This window comes from Caretta caretta, chromosome 13 (assembly GCF_965140235.1).
Source record: "Caretta caretta isolate rCarCar2 chromosome 13, rCarCar1.hap1, whole genome shotgun sequence".
In the NCBI taxonomy this organism is placed as follows: Eukaryota; Metazoa; Chordata; order Testudines; family Cheloniidae; genus Caretta; species Caretta caretta.
This window is the reverse complement of record NC_134218.1, coordinates 38,111,053-38,123,014: the sequence shown is the minus strand read 5'-3', so window position 1 is coordinate 38,123,014 and position 11,962 is coordinate 38,111,053. Positions and strand designations below refer to the sequence as shown.

The 11,962-nt window shown below is 58.9% G+C and overlaps 1 long non-coding RNA gene and 1 other non-coding gene across 2 annotated transcripts; both read left to right on the top strand.

Annotated features, from left to right (window-relative positions):
• Positions 1-281: 281 nt before the first annotated feature.
• LOC125622502 (uncharacterized) lies at positions 282-10,964 on the top strand. The gene is made up of 3 exons (XR_007352737.2): positions 282-410; positions 3,745-3,812; positions 10,126-10,964. It is a non-coding gene; the product is annotated as an uncharacterized LOC125622502 (long non-coding RNA).
• On the top strand, positions 8,392-8,473 carry TRNAL-UAG (transfer RNA leucine (anticodon UAG)). Its single transcript has one exon. It is a non-coding gene; the product is annotated as a tRNA-Leu (tRNA).
• Positions 10,965-11,962: the final 998 nt, after the last annotated feature.

Below are 11,962 nucleotides of genomic sequence, written 5' to 3'. Positions count from 1 at the left end.
TGGGGAAGGGGACCCAGGCGTCCGGAAGGGAGCCCCCAGAACTCCCTCAGATGTCATGGGGGAGAAAGGAAGACCGGGAAGAGGACCCAGGAGTCCGGGTTTTCTGGGGAAGAAACCAAGAGAAGGAAGGGGTCCCAGGAGTCCGGGAGGGGCCCCATAGCTCTCGGCTCCCAGCAGGAATTGGACGCAGGTGTCCAGGAGGGAGCCTCCGCAACCCCCTCAGATCTCAGGAGGAGGGGAAGCGAAGATGGGGAATTGGACCCAGGAGTCCGGGGTGGCAATGCTCACCCCACCTTCGCTTGGGACGGCGAGCTGTGACCCAGGCTCCGTGGGGTTAACTGATTGGGGGAGGGGCGGAAATTATCCGCCCCTCCCCCCAACTGGCTGTTCCCTGCAGGACCAAGAGTCAGGTAAGGGGGGGGGGGAGACAAAAGAGAGGGGGGCGGGGGGCTAGTCCCAGCGACCTCCCCAGCCCCGCGGGTGCCCCTCACACCTGACCCGCAGCCCCCTGCTAGCCCAGCCCTGCCGGGAATATGCCCAGAATCACTCACAGAGAGAGAGCCCCCCGCCCCCCCAGTCACAGGTACACAACACCCACACCCGCAGCTAGACCCACACACAGGTCACCTGCCCCACACAGCTCCGAGACGCACCCGTCCCCCCAACAGCCCAGGACACTCACAGACCAAAGCTGGGTTCGTGTTCACCCAATGAAACTCCCTTCCCAGAGCCGGGGATACCTGGCAGCTGGTCTCCTAACTCGAAAGTGGGGGTCTAGTGCTTAGAGCAGGGGGGCTGGCACCCAGGACTCCTGGGTTCTACCCCAGCTCCTGGAAGGAGAGTGGTGTCTAGTGCTTAGAGCAGGGGGGCTGGCACCCAGGACTCCTGGGTTCTACCCCAGCTCCTGGAAGGAGAGTGGTGTCTAGTGCTTAGAGCAGGGGGGCTGGCACCCAGGACTCCTGGGTTCTAGCCCCAGCTCCCGGAAGGAGAGTGGTGTCTAGTGGTTAGAGCGGGGGGGATACTGTCACACTGGGCCAGTCCCTACCGCTTTAAGTGCCTCTGTTTCCCTTTATGATGATGGGGATAAAAGGCCTCAGGGGAACCAGAAACCAAAATCTCATTAAAATAAATGGGAGCTGGGTGCCTAACCCCCTTGGGCCCCAGAGCCCCTCCAGCCTGAATGGGGCTGGGAGATTGGCCAAGGGGAAGAGTCACTGTAGGAAGAGAAGGTGCTGGGATGGGTCGTGTGGGCTAATGACCTGCAGCCTGAACCCCCAGGGGGAACATCAGCCCCCTGCTAGCCCAGCCCTGGGCTCCCCCCAGCTCTGCCAATGCCCCTCACTCCCGACCTGCAGCCCCCCTGCAAGCCCAGCCCTGCCGACACCCCTCACTCCCGACCCGCAGCCAGATTCTCCCATCCTCCAGCAGGTTGGCCAAGGCCCAGCAGACTCATTTGTCTCTCTGCGGCTCGGAGTAGATTAGCCCATCAGCGTGATCCACTCCCCACTTAGGGGAGGCAGCCACTGGGCTATAATGGTTTCCTGGAAATTCACCGCCCCACCAGGAATCCTCTAATGGAGTCCAATTCCTGACACAGACACAGCAAAGCGCCTCTTCCCCATTTAACCCCCAGGGGGCGTCTTTGTTCACCCAGGCCCCGCCCCCTACATGGCCACAAGGCCATTGTACTGGGTAGACCAATTGGCTGGGTAACCTGGCCTGGAGTGGGGCCTAGTGCTCAGAGCAGGGGGTTTGGGCGCCAGGACTCCGGGGTTCTCTCCCTGGCTCTGGGAGGGGAGTGGGGTCTAGTGGTTAGAGCGGGGGGGGGGCTGGGCACCAGGACTCCAGGGTTCTCTCCCTGGCTCTGGGAGGGGAGTGGGGTCTAGTGGTCAGAGTGGGGTAGTTGGAGGAAGGCCTGGGGGCGGGGGGGGAGTGGGACTGAGAAGAAGCTGATCCAGAGCTGAAAAGCTGGTTGGGCTGGTTCCCCTTAGCTCAGCGCCGGGAGCAAACCCCCTCCCTTCTCACCCCATGGGCCCCACCTCCCCCCCGTTCCTCCACTCCCAACTCTTCCCTGCATCCCCTCTTACAGCGGGATAGGGGTCCCCCATGGAGGCCACGTCCCCAGAACCCCCCTCCCCCGTGGCCCCTCCTGGCCCTCGCCTGCCACTCCCACTCTCTCACTGCTTCCACCCCTGCCCCCTGGGAATCGCAGCCAGTGTCTGCCAAGCCGCCGGGGCTGGTACTGTGCCCACTAGCAGGGGCTGCGGGTTGGGAGTGAGGGGCACCGGCAGAGCTGGGGGTGGGGGGGCAGGGCTGGGCTGGCAGGGGGCTGCGGGTTGGGAGTGAGGGTCCCACCCGGTCCCTGATTCCCCTGCCAGTTTCCCATACGTCACAGGAAGGGCCTGGCTGGCCGATAAGCGCCCACGCCCCGAGCTGGTGCAGACCCATGGCTCCAGATTTCCTTCCTGCTGCTGAGCCCTGCACCGGCTGCTCCCTGACCCCAGGGCCCCGCAGAGCAGGGCGGGCCCAGGCCGGGGAGAATCCCTCCAACCTCCTTCGGCTTTGCTCCTGTTCTCCCCCATCTCCATCGAGGGGCTGTAATGCTGCCTGGTGGGGCAAGAGGGGATTTGCAGAGGTGCTGAGCCCCCTCCCCCAGCTCCGCTTCAGGGGTGAATGATACCCAGTGGTGCATGGCTGCCGGGGGCACGGAGGGGTCCCAGATAGGTCTGTCCCCAGCTTTGCCTGGCCTCGGAGCGGGCAGCCCCCATCTGGGCAGAGCCGTGGGGGGGCCATGACCCAGCTGGGCCTGATCTTCCCCCCCGCCCCCGAGACTGTGTGGTGGGGTTTCCAGAAACGGAAATGGCCGAGATCCCACCTGCCGGGTGGAAACATCACATCCCCCCACCCCCATCTCTGCTCCGATCCTGGCAGTTGATTCAGCCCTAGCCCCACACCCCACCAGGCAAGTGCATGGAGCAGTGGGGTGAGGGGGGCTGTGCAAGGTGCATCAGGGCTCAGCTCCACCCCAGATGTGCACGGCTCCAGACTGGGCCAGTGCCCAGATGTGCCCCAGCCCCAGCTGTGGAGGGCGCCTGGCTGCAGGGGAACCTTCCTCCTGCTCTTTCACCTGGCCGGGAAGCGGGAGGGGGCGGGGGTGGCGTTGCTTTGCCGGACAGCAGGCCAGCGAGTCTGTGAGCCTGCGGCTTGTGAAGGTCCCAGCAGGACACAGGAGCCCTCCCGGTGCAGAGAGACACTGAGATGAGACCGAGTTAACCACAGCCTGGGCCTCAAACTGGGCCCCTCCTCTGAGCGTCTGAGCCACTTCTCCCCACTCAGCAGGGCTGCAGGGCACTGCCCAGGGTGAGCGCAGCACTGAGATGCCCATGGCCCCACCAGGATGGACCCAGCTGGTGTGGTGAGCGGGCCAAGTGCTAAGACGGCAGATCCCCCCACTCACGCCCTAGAGCGCATGGCCCTGAGGTTTCCCGCCTTGCATCCCCGCTGCACAGCCAGGCCTGGAACCCACCTTCCAGACAGATGCCCCCCTCCCTCCCAGCTGGGCCCTGACAGTGCTGCTCCTACTGCTGCTCCAGGGGCTCAGGCTGGTGAGTGGGGGCGGGGGGGGGGGCATCAGTGCTCCAAATGTGCCCAGCCCCAGGGGCCCTGATCTCGGTCAGGGGTGGGTTTCACCAGCTGGCTGGATCAAGGGCCCGAACTAACTCCTTCTCTTGGGGGATCTGCCAGGGGAGATCATCGGGGGACAGGAAACCCGGCCTCACACCAGATCCTACATGGCCATCGTGAGCATAGAGGTAAGGCGAAATTGGGTTCCTGATCTGGGAGGACGTGTTGGTGACGGCAGCTCATTGTAACTGCAACCTGCAGTAAGAAATGCAAGAGCCCCTGCCCCGGAGCCAGCCAGTTCCCCACCCTGGGGCCAGGCCAAGGCCGGCACCCCCTGCAGGGGAAAGACCCTGGTGGGCTGGCTTCTGTACATTGAGCCTGAGTACAAGGCAGCATCTACACCCACCTACTTTAGCGAGCTTAACAACCTGTGACGCAGTGGGAGATTTTCTTAGTCTTTTGCAGGAACACGGTGTGTGCCTCAGTTTCCCCATGTGCTGCATGTGTAACGAGGGGGTTGGAGAGGGGAGTTTGTTGTTGCAGAGGACTGGGGAGACCTCACCTAGCAGTCGACCCCAGACAACGGCCAGGAGATGGGGTACCCCAGCAAGTGATGACCAGGAGGCCCAGCCCAGCTTGGAAGTCAGCCGGTCCTGGCCAGTGGGAGGATAGTGGGCGGAGGAGAGAGGACCCCAGCGACCAGAGTAGCCGGTTCCAGCCGGTGACTTTGCTAATGCCTCATATGCAGCCTGTTGTAAAACGAGGCAAATATCTAGATAAGTTGATGTCCCCCCTGGAAGAGCTCTGCGTACCCCCAACGGCATGTGAGCCCCTAGTTGAGAACCACGGATACAGGCAGGAAGGAGGGGGCAGCTGGACTGGGGGGAGAGAGAGCAGCCAGAGCCCATCTGGATGTGGGGGAGAGCTAGATGAACTGGGCTGAGGGTTACTAGGCCCGAGGGCCCGGAAAGTTTCCTGTGCTGGGTTCAGACGTTCATTAAACCTCCTGTTTTCTGCTGGCTGAGAGTCACTCCAGTCTCGAGATCAGGGTGGCATTATTCCCTCTGGGCGTGGAGGCCCCGCGGGGGCCAGGGTGTGTGGACTTTCTGAGGGGGCCCATGGCGAGAGACAGGCGTGCTAAGGCTCAGAGGTCTGGCCCAGGAGGCGGTGGGGCCAAAGGGCCTAACCCCAGCGAGAGAGAGTGCACCCTTCATGGAAGGCTGTCATGCCAAAGGAGGGTTACTCCCAGGAGCTGTGCGGAGCTGGGAAGCATGAATCCTGTGAGTCTAGGACAACTTGGCAGCAGAAGATGGTTGGTGGATGCACCTTGTAGACAGTTGGCTGCGAGCGGAGGGGCTTGCAGTGAGTGGCTGCCAGCGATAAAACAAGGAAATTAAAGGAACCAGCAAGGAAATGGCCTATAACCAGTTCCCTAACAGGCACCTTGCACCCCTGTGCAGGGAGAGAAGGCTGAGCCGCATTGGGGGGCTCACTCAGGGGCAGCTGATTACCCGGCTGGTGGAGAGTGACCAGTCCAAGGAGCAAGATCCAGATCCCAGCAGGGCACCTGGACAAACTGGGAGTAGTAGGGGGACCCGGTTCCCCAGCCAGGAGGGCGACTTCCCAAGCTGAGTCCCCTCTGCCTGCCCCCCGGTGGAGGTGAAGAGATGGAAACTGGAGCTAAGAGTGATGGAGCTGGAACAGCGGAGGCTAGCAGACCGCTTGGAGCAGCGATAACACGAACTGGAGTTGGAGGAGAGGTGGGCCAAGAGGACCTGCCATGCGGTAAGTGGGGAAGGACCCCAAGATGCCAATTCTGCAGGAAACCTAGATCCTAAAGTGTGCCCAGCGGAGATATCGATGCCGACCTCACTGCCTGCGTGAAGACCTGTGACCTGAACCAGGTTGACCCCACGGACAGGCTCTGCTGTCTAAACCCCGGCTTGGTCCCAAGGCCATAGGGACCAAGAAAGCTGGCTAGATTGTCAGGCTCAACGGGTAGTGATCAATGGTTCGACGTTTAGTTGGCAGCTGGTATCAAGCAGGGTGCCCCAGGGCTGGGTCCCGTGGCCGGTTTTGTTCAACGTCTTCATTAATGATCTGGAGGATGGGATGGATTGCACCCTCGGCAAATTCACAGATTACACTAAGCTGGGGGGAGAGGTAGATATGCTGGAGGGTAGGGATAGGGTCCAGAGTGACCTAGACAAATTGGAGGATTGGGTCAAAAGAAATCTGATGAGGTTCAACAAGGACAAGTGCAGAGTCCTGCACTTAGGACGGAAGAATCCCATGCACCGCTACAGACTAGGGACCGAATGGCTCAGCAGCAGTTCTGTGGAAAAGGACCTAGGGGTTACAGTGGACGAGAAGCTGGATATGAGTCGGCAGCGTGCCCTTATGCCAAGAAGGCCAACGGCATATTGGGCTGCATTAGTAGGGGCATTGCCAGCAAATCGAGGGACGTGATTATTCCCCTTTATTCAGCACTGGTGAGGCCTCATCTGGAGTACTGTGTCCAGTTTTGGTCCCTCCACTTCAGAAGGGATGTGGACAAATTGGAGAGAGCCCAGCGGAGAGCAACAAAAATGTTTAGGGGACTGGAACAGATGACTTATGAGGAGAGGCTGAGGGAACTGGGATTGTTTAGTCTGCGGAAGAGAAGAATGAGGGGGGATTTGATAGCTGCTTTCAACTACCTGAAAGGGGGTTCCAAAGAGGATGGATCTAGACTGTTCTCAGTGGTGGCAGGTGACGAACAAGGAGTAATGGTCTCAAGTTGCAGTGGGGGAGGTCTAGGTGGGATATTAGGAAACCCTATTTCACTAGGAGGGTGGTGAAGCACTGGAGTGGGTTACCGAGGGAGGTGGTGGAATCTCCTTCCTTCGAGGTTTTTAAGGTCAGGCTTGACAAAGCCCTGGCTGGGATGATTTAGTTGGGGACTGGTCCTGCTTTGAGCAGGGGGTTGGACTAGATGACCTTCTGGGGTCCCTTCCATCCCTGATATTCTATGATGGAGGGGAGTTCAGCCAAATGGGCAGTGCAGAGGCTGGGGACTATGAATGTTCAAACAGGCTTTTCCGCTTAAGTTTGAATGGACTCCTGAGGCAGATAGGAAAAGATCTCGGGGTGTACGAGAAGCCCCCAGGCATCACGTACAAAGAGGTCACCACCCAGCTGGGGGAAATATCTCTGCAAGGGGGGACTAGCAAGCCCCATGCAGGGGGTGCTCATGAATGCCAGAACAGGCAGACCACCTCCATGGGGCCTGAGATGTAATTACTGCGGTACCATACTCAAAGACACAGGGAATCTTCAGCCAGGAGACCCCTCGAAGGGTTAACGTGGCCAAGGGAAGACAGCCTATAAGGCAGGCCAGAGAGGGAGTTGTGTGTTTATCCCCTGGGAGAAGCAGGGCCTGGTGGCAGGCTGGCCGGGGAGGGGAGGCATGCCAGACGGGCGTCCACCCCAAGCCCAGCAGATATGTCTTCTTGTGCTCTCCTGGGTGCAGGCCCCTCTGATCCCCAGTGGGAGCGGAAGGTGGGAGTCAACGGGGATACAGTCATGGGGTGGAGAGATTCTGGGAGCAAGAGACCCTTGTTGGTGTGGGGCAACCCCACCGGCTGCTGAGGGGCCGTGTAACTTGGGGGAAGGCTCCCAAATATAAAGCCATTCACCCTGCCTTTGGCTCAGATCCCCGTGCAGACACAGGCAGGATCGGGGAGGTCTCCGCTGGCAAGAGGATCGCAGGGAGGAGCCCGATGGGGCAATTGCCACCTCATCCCCCCCCAGAAGTAGATGGGAGGGAAGTCCAGGGGCACTGGGACATGGGCCCTGAGGTGATGATGGCATGGCCGAAGTGGTGGGCCCGGACCAGGGAGTGCTCGGTGCAAACCTAACCCTGGCGGGGTGCTCGGATACCCCGGGTTAAAGTGTCTGTAGTGAGGATACAGCTAAAATGGGGGTCCCAAAGAGGTTGGGTGCCCGATCAGCGGAGGTGCTGATGGGGGATGGGTTGGAGAACTGGACCGGACGGCATCCCCTCAGTGGCACCAGCGATCTACCCTATAGGGGATGTAACGCCTCCAACAGGGGGGAGTGAGTTAGCAGAGACAGGACTTAACAGGGCTCAGACTAAGGCCCTGTCCCAAGGTGGGGAAACTAAGGCACAGCCAAGAGGGCTGGGCCCCAAACCCAGCAGCTGAATTCCAGACCGAGCAGCAGAAGGATCCCTCCTGGAAGAAGCTGAGGGCCCTTGTGGGCCACAGTGTTGCAAGATCCTGGGGAAGGATTGCAGGGAAAGATCCATGTGAGAGAAGGGACCCAGTCTCAGAAAAAGGCTCCCTGAGGGAAAATTGAACCTTGTGTTTTTAGAGGGCAGCTGGTGGTTCCCCAGAAGTCCCGAGGGTGGCCAGATGTCCTGCTTTTATAGGGACAGTCCCAATATTTGGGGCTTTTCCTTATATAGGCACCTAGTACCCCTCACCCCTTGTCCCAATTTTTCACACTTGCTATCTGGTCACCCTAGAGGGGTCAAGCACACCAGGTGAGGTCTTCTGCAGAACTTTTACTGCCCCAGGAATTCACAGGGGTCCACCCTTTTGAGTTGTTGTGTGGAAGGAGGGTGAGGGGACTGCCGAGGAAGGAGTACTGCCGAAAGGGATCTGGGGATCATAGTGGACCACAAGCTAAATATGAGTCAACAGTGTAACACTGTTGTTAAAAAGGCAAACATCATTCTGGGATGTACTAGAAGGAGTAGCTGGTGGTAGCGTGGCCGAGTGGTCTAAGGCACTGGATTTAGGCTCCAGTCTCTCTGGGGTTGTGGGTTTGAATCCCATTGCTGCCAGAAGAAGTTTTGCGGGGGAGGGATAGCTCAGTGGTTTGAGCATTGGCCTGCTAAACCCAGGGTTGTGAGTTCAATCCTGGAGGGAGCCATTTGGGATCTGGGGCAAAAACTGGGGATTGGACCTGCCTTGAGCAGGGGGTTGGACTAGATGACCTCCTGAGGTCCCTTCCAACCCTGATATTGTATGATTTCTATGATTCTATGAGTGTTGTAAGCAAGACACGAGAAGTAATTCTGCTCTACTCCGTGCTGATATGGCTTCAGCTGGAGTATTGTGTCCAGTTCTGGGCACCACATTTCAGGAAAGATGTGGACAAACTGGAGAAAGTCCAGAGAAGAGCAACAAAAATGATGAAAGGTCTAGAAAACATGGCCTATGAGGGAAGGTTGAAAAAATTGGGTTTGTTTAGTCTGGAGAAGACAAGACTGAGAGGGGCCATGATAACAGTTTTCAAGTACATCAAAGACTGTTACAAGGAGGAGGGAGAAGAATTGTTCTTCTTAACCTCTGAGGATGAGACAAGAAGCAATGGGCTTCAATTGCAGCCAGGGAGGTTTAGGTTGGACGTTAGTAAAAACTTCCTAACTGTCAGGGTGGTTAAGCACAGGAATAAATTGCTTAGGGAGGTTGTGGAATCTCCATCATTGGAGGTTTTTAAGAGCAGGTTGGACAAACACCTGTCGGGGATGGTCTAGATAATACTCAGTCCTGCCATGAGTGCAGGGGACTGGACTAGATGACCTCTCGAGGTCCTTTCCAGTCCTACAGTTCTATGACCCCCGGACTCGACGGGAGACGAATGGAAGGGGAAGATGAATGGGAAACCGGTGGTGGAGGACGTTCTGGGGAAAGCTCACTGAACTCCTGAGTTTGGCCAGGAAGAACCTAGCCGGGGCCCAGGAAAAGCCAAAGAGCTGGTACAACAGTCTGCCGGCTCCTATGGCACTGGGGAGCAGGAGAAGGGATCTCGGCTCAGTGCCAAGGGTGCCTGGGGGGGGGCCCTGTGAAATCATCAGCCAGCGCAAGGGGGTGAGTCGTGTGCTGGGGCTGCCCGATTGGGCGAGTGCACCAGGTCATGCTTTGACAGGGAGACGTTGCTGTGGCCATGTGCGTGGGCAGGGGAAGGAGAAGGGGAAAGTAAACCTCTGCCCTAAGCCAGGAGCTGGCCTCCTGCTGGAATCAATCCCCCTCTCTGACCAGCTAACCCCTATCCGCAGGCAGAGATCAGAGGGGCTGTGTTCGTCCCTGCAGCCGGGTGCCAGCCAGCCAGCCTGGGCTCACTAATCGCGCTGTCCATGGGGGGAGGGGAGATGTTCCCCATTCACAGTCACCGGGAAAACAGCCCAGGACCCAGAGAGAGAGAGGTCAGAGACATGCTGGCTTTAGGGGCGATCCAGCCATCCACCAGCCCTGGGCCTCGCCCCCGGTGCTGGTCCCCCAGAAAGACTGGTCGATCTGACTCTGTGTGGACTATCGGAAGCTCAGTGCCGTCACCACATTTGATGCCTTACCCCATGCCTAGGACTGATGAGATCCTAGACAAGTTGGGGCGGGGGGCATGACCTCGCTACCATGGATCTCACCAAGGGCTACTGGCAGGTGCCTTTGGACCTAGATGCCGGGTTGGAATCTGCTCTCATCACCCCTATAGGCTCTTTGGATTCCTGGTCCTACCTGTCGGCCTCAATGGGGCACCTGACACCTTCCAGCGCCTGGTGGATCAATTACTAAGGGGGATGGAGGACTTTGCCCTAGCGTATATTGATGATATCTGTGTCTTCAGTCCGACCTGCAAAGACCATGTGACCAGGTGAGGAGGGGGCTGGGACACCTCCAGGATGCAGGACGGATGATAGAGGCCGGAAACAGTAAGGTGGTGATGGCAGAGGTGCCGTACATGGGCCGCAAGGTGAGAAGTGGCTGTCTAAAGCCAGAGCTGGCCAAGGTGGAGGTGAGCAGAGATTGGCCCATTCCTCACACAAGGAACAGGCGCTGGTGGGGTGGCAGGGCACTATTGGAGGTTTGTACCCCACTTCAGCTCCCATCATAGAGCTCTGTAGGGAGGTCGAGCCAGACAAGGAAGTCTGGACCAAGCAGTGCCAGAGGGCGCTCTGTGTGGTAAAGGAGGCGCTAATGCTTGGGCTGGGGCAGGTAAACCCAGACTTGGACATGCCTTCAGGGTGTCCAACGAGGCCTCAGATGCAGGGCAGGGCTGCACCAAGTGAAAGGGGCTAATTTCAAGCCCTGAGATGGAGTCTGATCCTCCAGGGTTATGACATGGAAGTGGTCCATGTTGATGGGAGTTCAAATGTTACAGGCAATGCTTTGTCCTGGAGAGGGGTACCTGAATTTCCCCAGGTCACTGGCTGGAGTGACCCCGCTCAGTTCAGACATGAAGGGGGGAGTGTGACGAAGTGGGGAATTTTCTTAGTGTTTTGCATGAACACTGTGTGTGCCTCAGTTTCCCTGTGTTCTGTGTGTTTAATGAGGTGGGAGAAGGGGGGGGCGTTGTTGTGGCACACCAAGGGTGACCTTGCCTAGCAGTCAAGACACCAGACAATGGCCTGGAGATGGGGTACCTCAGCAACTGGTGACCGGGAGGCCCAGCCCAGGTTGGAAGGCAGCCGGTTCTGGCCAGTGGAAGGACAAAAGCCTGAGGAGAGAGCACCCCAATGACCTGAGCAGCCAGTTCCAGCCTGTGGGGGAACAAAGGCCTAACCCCTGTGTGAGAGTGAAACCTTCATGGAAGGCTGTCCCTCTAAAGGGGATTTCCTCCCAGGGACCGTGCGGAGCCGAGGAGCGTGAGTCCGTGACACAACTCATGACTGAATCCATTGGCGAGTCTGCAGCACCTGCATCCCCCTTGTGTTTCACAGCACCATCACCGTGCTGCGGGGCCCCCACAACATTGCAATAGATGAACTGGGGAGGCGGAAGATCTGGGTTTGTCGCTGAGTCCCCCACTGAGAACACAATGATGAGACATTTCAAAATGACCTCACACTGCTGCAGGTACCACCCCCATCCCATCACCCCGCCCCCTGTGACCTCACACTGCTGCAGGTACCTCCCCCCTCCCATCACCCCGCCCCCTGTGACCTCACACTGCTGCAGGTACCACCCCCATCCCAACAACCCACCCACAGTGACCTCACGCTGCTGCAGGTACCTCCCCCCTCCCATCACCCCGCCCCCTGTGACCTCACACTGCTGCAGGTACCACCCCCATCCCAACAACCCACCCACAGTGACCTCACGCTGCTGCAGGTACCTCCCCCCTCCCATCACCCCGCCCCCTGTGACCTCACACTGCTGCAGGTACCACCCCCATCCCAACAACCCACCCACAGTGACCTCACGCTGCTGCAGGTACCTCCCCCCTCCCATCACCCCGCCCCCTGTGACCTCACACTGCTGCAGGTACCACCCCCATCCCAACAACCCACCCACAGTGACCTCACGCTGCTGCAGGTACCTCCCCCCTCCCA